General features: G+C 43.6%; 1 protein-coding gene across 5 annotated transcripts in view; it reads left to right on the top strand.

Moving 5' to 3' along the window:
• ZFAND6 (zinc finger AN1-type containing 6) overlaps window positions 1–17299 on the top strand; it is a 69624-nt gene that overhangs the window by 11268 nt on the left and 41057 nt on the right. The window contains exon 1 of one of the 5 annotated variants that reach the window (XM_060755192.2): window positions 13131–13235. The exons of the other annotated variants lie outside the window; for them this stretch is intronic. The gene's annotated coding sequence lies outside the window, so the exon portion shown is untranslated. Of the gene's footprint in view, window positions 1–13130; window positions 13236–17299 lie in introns of those variants that run through there. 5 annotated transcript variants of the gene reach the window in all.

Genomic DNA, 17299 nt, shown 5'->3' with positions numbered 1-17299 from the left:
ATTCAAATCACCCCTGACAGATGGCCATCCAGCCTCTGCTTAAAAGCTTCCAAAGAAGGAGCCTCCACCACACTCCGGGGCAGAGAGTTCCACTGCTGAACGGCTCTCACAGTCAGGAAGTTCTTCCTAATGTTCAGATGGAATTTCCTCTCTTGTAGTTTGAAGCCATTGTTCCGCGTCCTAGTCTCCAAGGAAGCAGAAAACAAGCTTGCTCCCTCCTCCCTGTGGCTTCCTCTCACATATTTATACATGGCTATCATATCTCCTCTCAGCCTTCTCTTCTTCAAGCTAAACATGCCCAGTTCCCTAAGCCGCTCCTCATGGGGCTTGTTCTCCAGACCCTTGATCATTTGAGTCGCCCTCCTCTGGACACATTCCAGCTTGTCAATATCTCTCTTGAATTGTGGTGCCCAGAATTGGACACAATATTCCAGATGTGGTCTAACCAAAGCAGAATAGAGGATTTTGCAGGTGAACTATAAATCCCAGTAACTACAACTCTTAAATGACAAAACCAATCCCCAACCAACAGAGCAGTGATTCTCAAAATGTATTCTTCCCAATGTTTTTTATATATCATTTTCCTCAATTCCCTACCTTTCACCAAGCTGGCTGAGCTACTGGGAATTGAAGGCAAAATCTCCCGAAGCCCTGAGTTTGAGAACCACTGAAATAAGAGAGTATTGTTCCACCTTCTCACCGCCCACTGGTGTCGTGCTTAGTGAAGGCCGTTAAAAAGATAACACCAGAAGAAAGAGGGTTGGTGCATAATGATGATGTCCTTGATGCTTGCCATGTTCGCCACTTCAGAGAGAAAAGGCCACCGTCATTTTCATGATTTTTCAGGACTCTCTCTCGCCTTGCGTCATTGTCTTGCATTCTCAAACCTGACCTAGGAAACATTGCTTCTGAGAATTGTACGTAACGTGCTGTTCTGAATGTTGTGTTGACAAAAGGACTGGTGGCAGGCAACCATGTCACAGCCTTACAAGTCTGCCATGCAGCCTTTTCCTTTCCAGATCTTTGCCTGAACTTGTTTCTGACTTCATGTTTGCCCACGAGGTATGAGAGAGAAGAGGGCAGCCAAGTGCAGAGGTTGGGTTGTTTTCTGTGGTATTTTGCATTTGCTGACTCTCATTTAATATTAGCATGATGCTATTTTGTGATTTATACCTAGCGCAGTGGGTGAAACCGCTGAGCTGCTAAATTTGTTGACCAAAAGGTTCCCGGTTCGAATCCGGGGAGCGGCATGAGCTTCCGCTGTTAGCCCCAGCTTCTGCCAGCCTAGCAGTTTGAAAACATGCAAATGTGAGTAGATCAATAGGTACCGCTTCAGCGGGAAGGTAACAGCGCTCCATGCAGTCATGCCGGCCACATGACATTGGAGGTGTCTATGGACAACGCCGGCTCTTCGGCTTAGAAATGGAGATGAGCACACACACACACCCCCCTAAACAATGTCAGGGGAAAACCTTTACCTTTGTTTAACCTACTAGCCGTCCCCTGCCACGCGTTGCTGTGGCCCAGTCTGGTGATCTGGTGAAGGCACTTGGACAGGTTGGCCTTAAGTATGGGGGTTCTGTGTGGGAAAATTGCCCCAGTTCTGTCCTTTGTGGGGCTCAACATTTTCTTTGATGTAACTACAACTCTCTCAAATGTCAAGGTCTATTTCCCTGAAATGCCATCTGTGTTCATATTTGGGCAAATGGAATATTCGTGCCAAGTTTGGCTCAGATCCATCATTGTTTGAGTCCACAGTGCTCTCTGGATGTAGGTGAACTACAATTCCAAAACTCAAGGTCAATGCCCACCAAACCCTTCCAGTATTTTCTGTTGGTCATGGAAGTTCTGTTTGTCAAGTTTGATTCAATTCCATCATTGGTGGAATGCTCTTAGATTGTAGGTGAACTATAAATCCCAGCAACTACAACTCCCAAATGACAAAACCAACCCCACCAGTATTCAAATTTGGGTGTATTGGGTATTTGTGCCAAATTTGGTCCAGTGAATGAAAATACTTCCTGCATATTAGATACTAACCGTCACCTGCCACGCGTTGCTATGGCCCAGTCTGTGTTTATGTGCTTTGTGTGTGTATATATATGTGTATATTTGTATATATATGTGTGTTTGCATGTATGTGTGTGTGTGTGGTTTTGTGCATGCCTTGTAATGTATTTTTGGGTTTTTTGTTTTGTTTTTGAGTCTCTTCTGTGTTTTTCAGTGTTTTTATGAGTGATGGTCACTTGTTGGCCTGATAGGTGTCTTGTGTCCAAATTTGGTGTCAATTTGTCCAGTGGTTTTTGAGTTATGTTAATTGGACAAACGAACATTACATTTTTATTTATATAGATTTACATTACAATTCATAACAGTATCAAAATTAGAGTTATGAAGTAGCAATGAAAATAATGTTTGTATTGTTGAAGGCTTTCATGGCCAGAATCACTGGGTTGTTGTAGGTTTTTCCGGGCTATATGGCCATGTTCTAGAGGCATCCTCTCCTGACGTTTCGCCTGCATCTATGGCAAGCATCCTCAGAGGTAGTGAGGTCTGTTGGAACTAGGAAAAAGGGTTTATATCTGTGGAATGACCAGGGTGAGACAAAGGACTCTTGTCTGCTGGAGCTAGGTGTGAATATTTCAACTGATCACCTTGATTAGCAAATAATGGCCTGGCAGTGCCTGGAGCAAACTTTTGTTGAAAGGTGATTAGAGGTCCTTGTTTGTTCCTAGTTCCTTTTCCCTAGTTCCAACAGACCTCACTACCTCTGAGGATGCTTGCCATAGATGCAGGCGAAATGTCAGGAGAGAATGCCTCTAGACCATGGCCATATAGCCCGAAAAAACCTACAACAACCCAATAATGTTATGATTGGGGGTCACCACAACATGAGGAACTGTATTAAGAGGTTGCAGCATTAGGAAGGTTGAGAACCTCTGATTTAATGTGTCTGCTCAGTTAATTGTGAGAGGAAGCCACAGGGAGGAGGGAGCAAGCTTGTTTTCTGCTTCCTTGGAGACTAGGACGCGGAACAATGGCTTCAAACTACAAGAGAGGAGATTCCATCTGAACATGAGGAAGAACTTCCTGACTGTGAGAGCCGTTCAGCAGTGGAACTCTCTGCCTTGGAGTGTGGTGGAGGCTCCTTCTTTGGAAGCTTTGAAACAGAGGCTGGATGGCCATCTGTCAGGGGTGATTTGAATGCAACATTCCTGCTTCTTGGCAGGGGGGTTGGACTGGATGGCCCATGGGGTCTCTTCCAACTCTATGATTCTATGATTCTATGAATTGCACAATTCTGAAATAATAGAGCAATTTCCCAGTGTGTCTCTGCACCCTTTGTTGTTGCTCGCAATCTCTTTCAATTGTTCGTGTTTGAGCAGAAATCTCTTGCCTACTCCGGATGCTGGTTTGCAGATGGAATGAGGGGGAGTTGGACATCTAGTCCGACTTCCACAACATCCCATGATCCTCATAGCTCCCACCCCACCCAGCATCCATACCCTAGAATAGGACCTCGCTGGTTCTTTAGGCCTTTCCATACATCCTGGGGCTATATTCTCTCCCTTAGCTAAATTATGGGCCTGAAATGAGAATGTATGCTGCCAACTTGGTTGAGGCTTGCCTTAGGTGCCCTCAGAAAAGCCTCTTTGTTTTTGTCTAGGAAAAGTTTTTGGCTTCCATACAATTAGCAAGCGAGAGAGGCAGAGAGGCTACTATTCCTTCTTCATTTTGCAAAAACGTTGGCAGGAATGATAGCGAATATTTTGGGAAGCATATTCCCGAAGTGCTTTCCCTCAAAATCGTGGAGCCATGAACTCATTTTTATTTTATAAAAGTTTTTGAAAGTAGCTGTGAGAGTTCAAATTAAAAGTCATATAACCTTTCTGAGTTCTGGCATGAACTCAGAAAGCTCCCAAATGTTGAATCAGGTCATTGATCTAGGTTTATTTATTTATTATTTATTTGTCGTGTCAGGGCAACCAGTCAAATATATTACATTTCTAACAGAACAAAGCAAACAAACCGACAAAACACAAAATTTGTGAAGTTTGGTAGTTGATTAAATGTCCTTTGACCAGTATCTGGCCCCTTGGAGTGCTTCTGGTCCTCCATGGTGCATGTGGCAGGGCTCAGGTTGCATTGCAGCAGGTGGTCAGTAGTTTGCTCCTCTCCACACTCGCATGTCGTGGATTCCACTTTGTAGCCCCATTTCTGAAGGTTGGCTCTGCATCTCGTGGTGCCAGAGCGCAGTCTGTTCAGCGCCTTCCAAGTCACCCAGTCCTCTGTGTGCCCAGGGGGGAGTCTCTCATTTGGTATCAGCCATTGATTGAGGTTCTGGGTTTGACCCTGCCACATTTGGACTCTCACTTGCTGAGGTGTTCCAGGGAGTGTCTCTGTAGATCTTAGAAAACTATTACTAGATTTAAGTCGCTGACGTGCTGGCTGATACCCAAACAGGGGATGAGCTGGAGATGTCTCTGCCTTGATCTAGGTAACTTGGTAATGTCTCCACAGTAGCAGCTCTCAGTAATGTTCAGATGAGAGTTTTCTGATATCGAGGATTAAACTTGAGCTTTTTTCTAGATTTGCCATTGCTGCTGAAATCTGACCTCTTCTTTGATAACCTGGGACTGCAGGATCTTTGGCTCCTTCTACACTGCCATATACAATCCAGATCGCCTGCTTTGAATTGGATTATATACCTTAGGTGATCTCTCATAGCCCAAGGATGATGGTCCTCCAAGTATAGTGTTTCAGTGAGTCCTTAAGTGGCTGTGGAGCCCTATTCTTGATCCACATGTTCTCCCGCAATGAGGACATTGATTTCCAGGGGGAATGCAGTGCTGGTCAATGTTGGCTTGATGTGCCTTCCTCTTGGCACATTTCTCCCTTTCACCCTCCATTCGTACCTATTCAAATTCTGCAGCACTGCTGGACACAGCTGACCTCCAATTAGAGCACTCAAGGGCCATGGTTTCCCAGTTCTTGGTGTCTATGCCACAGTTTTTATATTATACTAGCTGTACCTGCCATGCGTTTCTGTGGCCAACCTTCCCTCCCTCTTTCTCCCCTTTTTTCTCTCTCCTTCCTTCCTTCCTTCCTTCCTTCCTTCTCTACCTCTTTCCTTCCTTCCCCTCCCTTTTTCTTTCTCCCTGTTCTTCCTTCTCTGCCTATTCTTGGACTGTAACTCCCAGTAGTCCTCCTATCTATCTTATCTATCTGGAGAATTGCTGGGAGTTGCAGTCCAGGAATAGGAAATAGGAAATATGTGATTGGGATGCTCTCAGAGAAATCCAAGGAGAAGCAGGATTGCAGCTTGGAAACAGTGCATTTGGAGCATCCTCCTCCCCTAAAGGGCCGGGTCTAGGGGATACTGGGATCTGTCATTTTTGCACATGTGCTGTCTCGTCATTTAGATTTTTGAAGGTTTTAAGTCCTTTCCACTATATTTTGGGAGGGGGTTATGAGTGATGGTCACCCATTGGCCTGTTAGGGGTGTAGTGTCCAAATTTGGTGTCAATTTGTCCAGTGGTTTTTGAGTTATGATAATCCCACAAACTAACATTACATTTTATTTATATAGAAAGGGACTTAGTGAGTAGACTTGATGTGACTTGTGTTCTTCCTAATCTCTGGAACTGGTTGCAGAGTAGATATCTGGCTAAAAAAAAAAATTAAAACCAAGTCTTTATATTGTGTAGTCCTCATGTGGTTTTTTTTTTTGTCATTTTATATTTTTTATTGTTATTAATTTCTTCATACAGATAACAAAACAATACAATATGAACCTTAGCCATCTAAAAGATAGCATCAAAAACTGTTTACAATTTTTATGGCTAGGATACAGGTTCCAATTGTGCTTCCCTTTACCGTATATCTTGATGGCTAACCCCTCTAAACCCCCATCCCAACCACCCATACCACCCACCCACCCATACCACTCTCTTCCTACCTCCCTCCCAATAGTCCTCATGTGTATACTTCATTGGATCACTATAATGACCAGGAACAGCTGTGAAATGGCTGGGAGTCTAAATGCCATTTCTCTAGCTCAGGGGGTCTTCCCTGGCTTCTGATTGAAATACAAGACCAGTTAATCTTTGCAGCAGGCTATAACACTACAGGAGTGTGATTGGGCCGCCTCCTTTCTCCCCAGCTCTGTCCTCAATCCTCTTGACTCTGTGCTTGATACCAGTTGTGCGTCCATATGTTGCAGTTTGTTTCCAGAGAACAAGGTGGGCATTCTTCTGGCGCTGCGTCTTCAACAAAGCACTTCCCAGACTGGTTTTTGATTGGGGGAGAACCTTGGGTAGCAGTTGCTTATGTGTGTGCCTGGTTTTTCAGTATGGCAATAATGGGCAACCGAAATTCATGGCTTCCAGGATTGACAATTAGGAGGTACTTTTAACAAGCTTGGGTTCTACTTAAAAACCAACTGAAAGCTATGCATTCCCCCCCCCTTTTTTTTTTGTCGTGTCAAGAGCGACTTGAGAAAATGCAAGTCGCTTCTGGTGTGAGAGAATTGGCCGTCTGCAAGGACGTTGCCCAGGAGACACCCAGATGATTTGATGTTTTTATCATCCTTATGGGAAGCTTCTCTCATGTCCCCGCATGAGGAGCTGGAGCTGATAGAGGGAGCTCATCCGCCCCTCCCCGGATTCGAACCTACGACCTGTCGATCTTCAGTCCTGCCAGCACAGGGATTTAACCTACTGTGCCACACATATTGTAAATATTCAAACATATTGTAAATATTCTTTTTTTTTCTGCACACTTTTCTGTTTTCATGAAAAGCCCACATCAGTTAAAATTATGATTTCTTTTTTGGCATCTAATTAAATTTATACAAAAAGTTTTTCCAACCTCCAGTACAGTGGTTCTCAACATTCCTAAATCATTAATACAGTTCCTCATGTTGTGCTGACCCCCAACCATAACATTATTTTCGTTGCTACTTCCTAACTCCATAATTTTGCTACTGTTATGAATCATAATCTAAATATCTGTTATGCAGGATTATTTTCGTTCACTTTTGGCACAAATAACCGATACACCCAAATTTGAATACCGATGGGTTTGGGGAGGGGGAGTTGATTTTGTCATTTGGGAGTTGTAGTTGCTGGGATTTATAGTTCACCTACAATCAAAGAACATTTCGAACTCTGCCAAGGATGGAATTGAACCAAACTTGGCACACCGAACTCCCCTGACCAACCAAAAACACTAGAAGGGTTTGGTGGGCATTGACCTTGAGTTTTGGAGTTGTAGTTCACCCACATCCAGTGAGCACTGTGAACGCAAACAGTGATAGATCTAGACCAAACTTGGCATGGATACTCAATAAGCCCAAATGTGAACATTGGTGGAGTTTGGGGAAAATAGACCTTGACGTGTGAGTTGTAATTGCTGGGATTTATAGGGTGAATGTAAATAAAAGAGAGGGAAATGTATAGTACATGTATATATAACTGTATTTTTTTTCTCTCAAATAAAAAAATATTTAAAAAAAAAACAATTATGGATCTGGACCAAACTTGGCATGAATACTCAATATGCCCAAATGAGAACACTGGTGGAGTTTGGGGAAAACAGACCTTGATAAATAAATAAATAAATAAATAAATAAATAAAATGTATTGTCGAAGGCTTTCATGGCTGGAATCACTGGGTTGCTGTAGGTTTTTCCAGGCTATATGGCCATGTTCTAGAGGCATTTTCTCCTGACGTTTCGCCTGCATCTATGGCAGGCATCCTCAGAGGTAGTGAGGTCTGTTAGAAGTAGGAAAATGGGTTTATATATCTGAAATGGTCAGGGTGGGACAAAGGACTCTTGTCTGTTGGAGCCAGGTGTGAATGTTTCAACTGACCACCTTGATTTGCATTTGATGGCTTGGTAGTGCCTGGGGCAATCTTTTGTTGAGAGATGATGAGATGTCCTTGTTTGTTTCCTCTCTGTTGTTGTGCTGTTGTAATTTTAGAGTTTTTTAAATACTGGTAGCCAGATTTTGTTCATTTTCCTAGTTCCCTCCTTTCTGTTGAAATTGTCCACATGATTCTTGTGTATTTCAGTGGCTTCTCTGTGTAGTCTGACATGGTGGTTGTTAGCGTGGTCCAGCATTTCTGTGTTCTCCAATAATCTGCTGTGTCCAGGTTGGCTCATCAACTGCTCTGTTATGGCTGACTTCTCTGGTTGAGTTAGTCTGCAGTGCCTTTCATGTTCCTTGATTCGTGTTTGGGCAATGCTGTGTTTGGTGGTCCCTATGGGAATTGTAGATTTATTTATTTCCTGTATTTATATCCTGCCCTTCTTGACCCCTGAAGGGACTCAAGGCGGCTTACAGCAGATGCTGGGATTTATAGTTCACCTACAATCAAAGAGCATTCTGAACCCTACTAACGATAGAATTGGGCCAAACTTCCCATGACCAACAGAAGATACTATGTTTTCTGATGGTCTTTGGCGACCTCTCTGACACCCCCCTTGTGACCCTCCTGGAGTCCCGACCCCCAGGTTGAAAAACGCTGCTCACATAAGAGGCATCCTTTACAATAAGAGATATCTGCTAACACTTTAAGGGACACGATATCTAGCCTTCAAACAAGGGACATCCAATATAATTAGGGACACTTATCAACTTTGCGGTATTTGTTTGAAGTTGTGCCTTTGGATTGCCGGTGTTTTTGTTCTTAAGTTCGATGGGCACAGATAGTTGGATTCTTCTCTCCCTCCCCTCCCAGCAACCATTTGTTCTGAGAGCTTTCTCCTATACAAAGGGGATTTGATCATTACTCCAGTGCCTACAGCTTTGAAGCCCTTGCTATAGGTACCTTGTAATGCACTTCAGCTGTTGAGCCCCATATAGGAGTCAAGGCAGAGAGAAATGGAAGTGAGCAGCTGAGGCATGTAAGCGGAGATTCTGGAAAGCAATACGGAAGTGTGTTGAGAAGATGGATCTGAGGCCCCTTCTACACTGCTAAATAATCCAGTCCTTTGTCCCACCCTGGTCATTCTACAGATATATAAACCCTTTTTCCTAGTTCCAACAGACCTCACTACCTCTGAGGATGCTGGTCATAGATGCAGGTGAAACGTCAGGAGAGAATGCCTCTAGAACATGGCCATATAGCCCGGAAAAACCTACAACAACCCAGTGATTCCGGCCAATTCTGGGCACCACGATTCAAGAGAGATATTGACAAGCTGGAATGTGTCCAGAGGAAGGCGACTAAAATGATCAAGGGTCTGGAGAACAAGCCCTATGAGGAGCGGCTTAAGGAGCAGGGCATGTTTAGGCTGAGAGGAGATATGATAGCCATGTATAAATATGTGAGAGGAAGCCACAGGGAGGAGGGAGCAAGCTTGTTTTCTGCTTCCCTGGAGACTAGGACACGAAACAATGGCTTCAAATGACAAGAGAGGAGATTCCATCTGAACATGAGGAAGAACTTCCTGACTGTGAGAGCCGTTCAGCAGTGGAACTCTCTGCCCCGGAGTGTGGTGGAGGCTCCTTCTTTGGAAGCCTTTAAACAGAGGCTGGATGGCCATCTGTCAGGGGTGCTTTGAATGCAATATTCCTGATTCTTGGCAGAGTGGGGTTGGACTGGATGGCCCAGGAGGTCTCTTCCAACTCTAGGATTCTATGATTCTATGAATTTGCCTTCCAAAAAGTAAACCCATAACACATCACAGCATTTGTTCACAGATCATGGGATATGTAGAGGGTATGTCTTGCAGAAGACACACAATTCTCAATCATATGTAAAATCTATTTTTCCATGTGATCTGAAAACCTAGTTCAACGTTTCTCAACGTGGGGGTCAAGACCCCTGGGGGGGGGGGGGGTTGGAAGGCGAGTGTGAGAGGGGTCACCCAAGACCATTAGAAAACACAGTATTTTCTGTTTGTCATGGGGGTTCTGTGTGGGAAGTTTGACCCAATTCTATTATTGGTGGAGTTCAGAATGCTCTTTGATTGTAGGTGAACTATAAATCCCAGCAACCACAGCTCACAAATGTCAAGGTCTATGTTCCCCAAACTCCACCCTGTTCACATTTGGACATATTGAGGATTCATGCCAATTTCATCCAGATCCATCATTGTTTGTGTCCACAGTGCTCTCTGGATGTAGGTAAACTACAACTCCAAAACTCAAGGTCAATGCCCACCAAACTCTTCCAATATTTTCTGTTGGTCATGGGGAGTTCTGTGTGCCAAGTTTCAATTCCATCATTGGTGGAGTTCAGAATGCTCTTTGATTGTAGGTGAACTATAAAACCCAGCAACTACAATTCCCAAATGTGAAGGTCTATTTCGCCCAAACTCCACCACATTTGGGCATATTGAGTATCCATGCCAAGTTTGGTCCAGATCCATCATTGTTTGAGTCCACAGTGTTCTCTGGATGTAGATGAACTACAACTCCAAAACTCAAGGTTAATGCCCACCAAACTCTTCCAGTATTTTAGGTTGGTCATGGGAGTTCTGTGTGCCAAGTTTAGTAAATTCCATCATTGGTGGAGTTCAGAATGCTCTTTGATTGTAGGTGAACTATAAATCCCAGCAACTACAACTCCCAAATGACTAAATCAACCCCACCAGTATTCAAATTTGGGTGTATCGGGTATTTGTGAATGGAAATACATCCTGTGTATCAGATATTTACATTACGATTCACAACAGTAGCAAAATTACAGCTATGAAGTAGCAATGAAAATAATTGTATGGTTGGGGGTCAACACAACATGAGGAACTGTATTAAGAGGTCGCGCCATTAGGAAGGTTGAGAACCACTGACCTAGTGAATGCTATGGTTGTCTGTTATTGTGCAAAGAAGCCACAATAAACAGAATCAGATGGACTCATATAGTTGTGAGAGGGTTTTATTTTCAGTTTGCTGGCTTTCAAATAACACAGAGGCCACTAGTAATAGACTGACCTTATTTTTTTTTCACACATGTGTTTTATATGTTTACTTCGTCATCCTTCTTAAGTATCCTGCTTCTTGGTGAGTACTAACAACTGAATTTCAGATTTCCTAACTCAGTAGGAAGGACTTGCTTTGTTTAGTTTGGGTTGTTGTGAGTTTTCCGGGCTGTATGACCATGTTCCAGAAGCATTCTCTCCTGACGTTTCGCCTGTATCTATGGCAGGCATCCTCATGCAGGCGAAACATCGGTTGAGAATACTTCTGAAACATGACCGAACTCACAACAACCCTGTGATTCCGGCCATGAAAGCCTTCTACGATACTTTGTTTAGTTTGTATAATATTATAATGTAATACAATATTATTATTATTATTATTTTGTTGTGTCAGGAGTGACTTGAGAGACTGCAAGTCACTTCTGGTGTGAGAGAATTGGCCGTCTGCAAGGACGTTGCCCAGGGGACACCCAGATGATTTGATGTTTTGATCATCCCTATGGGAGGCTTCTCTCATGTCCCCGCATGAGGAGCTGGAGCTGATAGAGGGAGCTCATCCGCCTCTCCCCAGATTCGGACCTGTGACCTGTCGGTCTTCAGTCCTGCCGGCACAGGGGTTTAACCCACTGCGCCACCGGGGGCTCCTATATACAATATAATACTAATAATAGTAATATGATATTATAATTATATATTTTATATTACATGTAATATTACTAATAATATTACAATATAATGGTATAGTACAATATAGTAATATTTAATACTGATATTATAGGTAAAGGTGAAGGTTTCCCCCCTGACATTAAGTCCAGTCATGTCTGACTCTGGGGTGTGGTGCTCATCTCCATTTCTAAGCCAAAGAGCCGGCGTTGTCCGTAGACACCTCCAAGGTCATGTGGCTGGCATGACTGCATGGAACGCCGTTACCTTCCCGCCGGAGCGGTACCTATTGATCTACTCACATTTGCATGTTTTCAAACTGCTAGGTTGGCAGAAGCTGGGGCTGACAGCGGAAGCTCACGCCGCTTCCCAGATTCGAACCTCTGACTTTTTGGTCAACAAGCTCAGCAGCTCAGTGCCTTAACCCACTGCGCCATCAGGTACTGATATTGTACTAGTGTACTATTCTAGGTTGTGAGGTCCTCTAGATATTGTCGAAGGCTTTCATGGCCGGAATCACTAGGTTGTTGTAGGGTTTTTTTCGGGTATATGGCCATGTTCTAGTGGCATTCTCTCCTGACGTTTCGCCTGCATCCATGACAAGCATCCTCAGAGGTTGTGAGGTCCTCTAGATATTGTCGAAGGCTTTCATGGCCAGAATCACTAGGTTGTTGTAGGTTTTTTTCCGGGCTATATGGCCATGGTCTAGAGGCATTTTCTCCTGACGTTTCGCCTGCATCTATGGCAAGCATCCTCAGAGGTTGTGAGGTCCTCTAGATATTGTTGAAGGCTTTCATGGCCGGAATCACTGGTTTGTTGTAGTTTTTTTTCGGGTATATGGCCATGTTCTAGTGGCATTCTCTCCTGACGTTTCGCCTGCATCCATGACAAGCATCCTCAGAGGTTGTGAGGTCCTCTAGATATTGTCGAAGGCTTTCATGGACGGAATCACTGGATTGTTGTAGGTTTTTTCGGGCTATATGGCCATGGTCTAGAGGCATTCTCTCCTGACGTTTCGCCTGCATCTATGGCAAGCATTCACTACCTCTGAGGATGCTTGCCATAGATGCAGGCGAAACGTCAGGAGAGAATGCCTCTAGACCATGGCCATATAGCCCCCCCCCCCCCAAAAAATGTACAACAACCCAGTGATTCCGTCCATGAAAGCCTTCGACAATATCTAGAGGACCTCACTACCTCTGAGGATGCTTGCCATAGATGCAGGCGAAACGTCAGGAGAGAGTGCCTGTAGACTATGGTCATATAGTCCCCCCAAAAAATGTACAACAACCCAGTCCTCTAGACAGTTTGTCAGTCAAGGCTGTCCAAACGGTGTGCCTTGTTTATGCTGCCTTTTGCCTCTGCTGAATCAGTGTGCTGCGCCTTTAAGAAAACAGCTTGCTCAGGGTGTCTTAACCTGCTTAACCTACCCTGCTAGCCAGGAAAAAGTTCTTTAAATAATGGATATTGCCGTTTACCAATTAGGATTATAAGATTCGCAAACAGGGTGGAGTTTGCCCAGTCCAGCCAGTCACATAGGAGAAGGTGGGGCGTCAGTGCTCAAGATAGGCTGCACTGGAGTCCAGCTTCAAGTGAAGTTAATCTGGGGTGAAGCAAACAGAAAATTGTACAGATTTTGTTGGTAGGCTTCCTTTTTTCGTTGTTGTTGTTGTTGTTGTTCTGACGTTTGTGCCTTTCCCCACCTTGGTGGTCAGGCCGATGGGTGGGTGTCCTTGCAGCTCTTCTCTTGAGCCATGGTTGGGATTTCCAGGATATTAACATTTATGCAAGGAAGCAGAACAAAAGGGATCTTTGGACAGGAAGCCAGGTGTCCAGATACCAACTTGACCGAGTTCATTTTTCACGAATCCATAGTTTAAACTTCTTTTCCATTCCAGAAAAGGGGGGTTAGCGTGTGTGTGTGTGTGTGTGTGAATGTTTCTGCAGTGCTCTAGTCTCACAAGACTAAATCTCCTTGATCTTTTTTTAACCTCTTAACTTCTTAGGATCTGGTTGGATACGTTGGATTGTGTACAGAAAGCATCTGCCTGGAATACTTTTCTGTTTCATTTAGATTTGAGGAGCGGGACTGGAGTTATCTTCAGATACAGTGTTTCTCAACTGTCCTAATGGTGGTGGCCCCCAACCATAACATTATTTTTGTTGCTACTTCATAACTATAATGTTGCTACTGTTGCAAATCGTAATGTAAATATCTCATATCCAGGATGTATTTTCGTTCACTGGACCAAATTTGGCACAAATACCCGATATGCCCAAATTTGAATACTGGTGGGGTTGTGGGGGGTTGATTTTCTCATTTGGGAGTTGTAGTTGCTGGGATTTATAGTTCACCTACAATCAAAGAGCATTCTGAACTCCACCAACGATGGAATTGAACCAAACTTGGCACACAGAACTCCCATCACCAAAAGGAAATATTGGAAGGGTTTGGTGGGAGTTGTAGTTGTAGTTTTGGAGTTGTAGTTCACCTGCATGCCAAGAGCGCTGCAGGTGAACTACAACTTGGCACACCGAACTCCCATGATCAACAGAAAAAACTGGAAGGGTTTGGTGTGCATTGACTTTTCGTTTTGGAGTTGTAGTTCACCTACATGCTGAGAGCACTGTGGACTCAAGCAATGATGTATTTGGACCAAACTTGGCACACATACTCAATGTGCCCAAATGTGAACCCTGATGGGGTTTGGGGAGAATAGACTTGACATTTTGGAGTTGTATTTGCTGGGATTTATAGTTAACTTACAATCAAAGAGCATCCTGAACTCCACCAACAATGGAATTGAACCAAACTTGGCACACAGAACTCCCATGACCACCGGATATACTGGAAGGATTTGGTGGGAGTTGTAGTTGGAGTTTTGGAGTTGTAGTTCACCTACATGCCGAGAGCACTGTGGACTCAAATAATGATGGATCTGGACCAAACTTGGCACGAATACTCAGTTTGCCCAAATGTGAACCCTGGTGGGGTTTGGGGAAAATAGATTTGACATTTGGGAGTTGTATTTGCTGGGATTTATAGTTAACTTACAATCAAAGAGCATTCTGAACTCCACCAACAATGGAATTGAACCAAACTTGGCACACAGAACTCCCATGACCACTGGATATACTGGAAGGGTTTGGTGGGAGTTGTAGTTGGAGTTTTGGAGTTGTAGTTCACCTACATGCCGAGATCGCTGTAGGTGAACTACAACTTTAGTTTTGGAGTTGTAGTTCACCTACATGCCGAGATCGCTGTAGGTGAACTACAACTTTAGTTTTGGAGTTGTAGTTCACCTACATGCCGAAATCGCTGTAGGTGAACTACAACTTTAGTTTTGGAGTTGTAGTTCACCTACATGCTGAGAGCACTGTGGACTCAAATAATGATGGATCTGGACCAAACTTGGCACGAATACTCAGTTTGCCCAAATGTGAACCCTGGAGGGGTTTGGGGAAAATATATTTGACATTTGGGAGTTCTGTTTGTGGGATGTATAGTTCGCCTACAATCAGAGCATTCTGAACTTCATCAACAATGGAATTGAACCAAACTTAGCACACAGAACTCCCATGATCAACAGAAAACACTGGAAGGGTTTGGTGGGCATTGACCTTTCATTTTGGAGTTGTAGTTCACCTACATCTCATCTCTCCTTATGTTTTCACTATCCTTTTATAGTTGATAATGTCCATTTTGTAGTCCTAACCATTGGTTTATTGAATCTCGTCTGATGGGAGTTATAATTTCAATTGGTTAAAATTTTTGTGTTTTATGATGCTTTTACTTTAATCTGTTCATATGATTTTCATCTTGGCAATTAAACGTTGGAAACCGCCCTGAGTCACTTCAGGGAGATAAGGTGGTATAAAATAAAATAATACCAAACTTCCCACACAATTCTCCCATGACCAACAGAAATACTGGAAGGGTGGGCAGTGTCCTTTGGTTTGGAGTTGTAGTTCGCCTACATCTAGAGAGCACTGTGGACTCAAACAATGATGGAACTGGAACAAACTTGGCACGAATACTCAATATGCCCAAATGTGAACCCTGGTGGAGTTCGGGGAAAAGAGACTTGACATTTAGGAGCTGTAATTGCTGGGATTTATAGTTCACCTACAATCCAAGAACATTCTGAACCCCACCAACGATAGAATTGGGCCAAACTTCCCACACAGAACCCCCATGACCAACCAAAAATACTGTGTTTTGTGATGGTCTTTGGTGACCCTTCTGACACCCCCTCACAACCCCTCCCTAGGGATCCTGACCCCCAGGTTGAGAAACACTGAGGTAGGGTATACTAAATATCTCTTATCCCATCTCCTTAAGTAAGTGAGAAGGAAAAATACTCTCATTTGTCCTTGATATGGGAATTAGCTAACATGACCAACAGAAAATATTGTGTTTTCTGGTGGTCTTTGGTGACCCCTTTGACACCCCCTTGTGACTCCCCCCAGGTTGCGAAACACTGGTCTAAAAGGATGAATAGACTCCTTGATGTGTCTGCTTACAAGGAACAGCGGGATCTTGTGGAAATAGGATGTAGGTTCTCATATATTTGTCTTTGGAGTAAGAATGTACAAAAGTTTCCACTACTGCGTGTGTGTTGTATTCCTGTTCATTTATATATGTCTGATGCCAAGTTGGTCAAGCTGTCATACCTTCTAATATAATGATTTGCTGATAAAGTATAAAATCCTGACCAATATTAACTCCACATGAATTTTAGAAATGCTATGCGCTGTGTTTTGGGACTGTTTACTTTCTGCATCTTAGGAAAGTGTATTTAAAACTTGGTCTTTGTCTTCTTCTGTGAAATACTTTGATATGCCCCAGAGACACCTTTCCCTGTTTTTTTGGCATGGCCTACAGTTGAACTTTAGCATACTGCTTACTTACTTATGCGATCCCTCGTACTTTGGGGATGATGGTCCTCCAAGTGTAGTGTCTTGGCAGAGGGTTCGTAGGTGGCTGTGGAGCCCTATTCTTGATCCGCATGTTCTCTCTCAGTGAGGACATCAGTTTCCAGGTGGAAAGCAGTCCCAGTCAAGGTTTGCTTGATGCGCCTTCCTCTTGACACATTTCTCCCTTTCTCCTTCCATTCATGCCTTTTTGAATTCTGCAGCACTACTGGTCACAGCTGACCACCAGTTGGAGCGCTCAAGTGCCAGGGCTTCCAAGGTCTTGGTGTCTATGCCACAGTTTTTAGGGTTGGCTTTAAGCCCATCTTTAAATCTCTTTTCTTGTCCACCAACATTATGTTCCCCATTCTTAAGTTGGGAGTATAGTAACTGCATTGGGAGACAGTGATCGGGCATTTGGACAATGTGCCCAGTCCAGTGGAGTTGATGGCGTAGGAGCATTGCTACAAAGCTGGTGGTCTTTGCTTCTTCCAGCACACTGACATTAGGCAGGAATGGGCAATTGTTAAATTTCTGAGCTATCTTTAATACTATGGCAAGGGGTGGTTTCATGCCTAGTTATTGGAATAACACAATTAACCCCCCCATCCCAAAATTTTAGATTTTAGATGTTAGATTTTAGCCTGTTCTTGTAAGCCGCTCCAAGCCCCAGGGGAGTGGCAGCATATAAGTTTGAATTATAAATAATAAATAAATAAATAAAAGTCTATTTGGCTGAGAAAATTGCTAGAAAAGTAGAGGTATGAATTTTGGTGTAAATAACGTGTGAAT

This window comes from Anolis sagrei, chromosome 9 (genome assembly GCF_037176765.1).
Source record: "Anolis sagrei isolate rAnoSag1 chromosome 9, rAnoSag1.mat, whole genome shotgun sequence".
Lineage (NCBI taxonomy): Eukaryota > Metazoa > Chordata > Lepidosauria > Squamata > Dactyloidae > Anolis > Anolis sagrei.
This window is presented reverse-complemented; position numbering and strand designations above follow the sequence as displayed.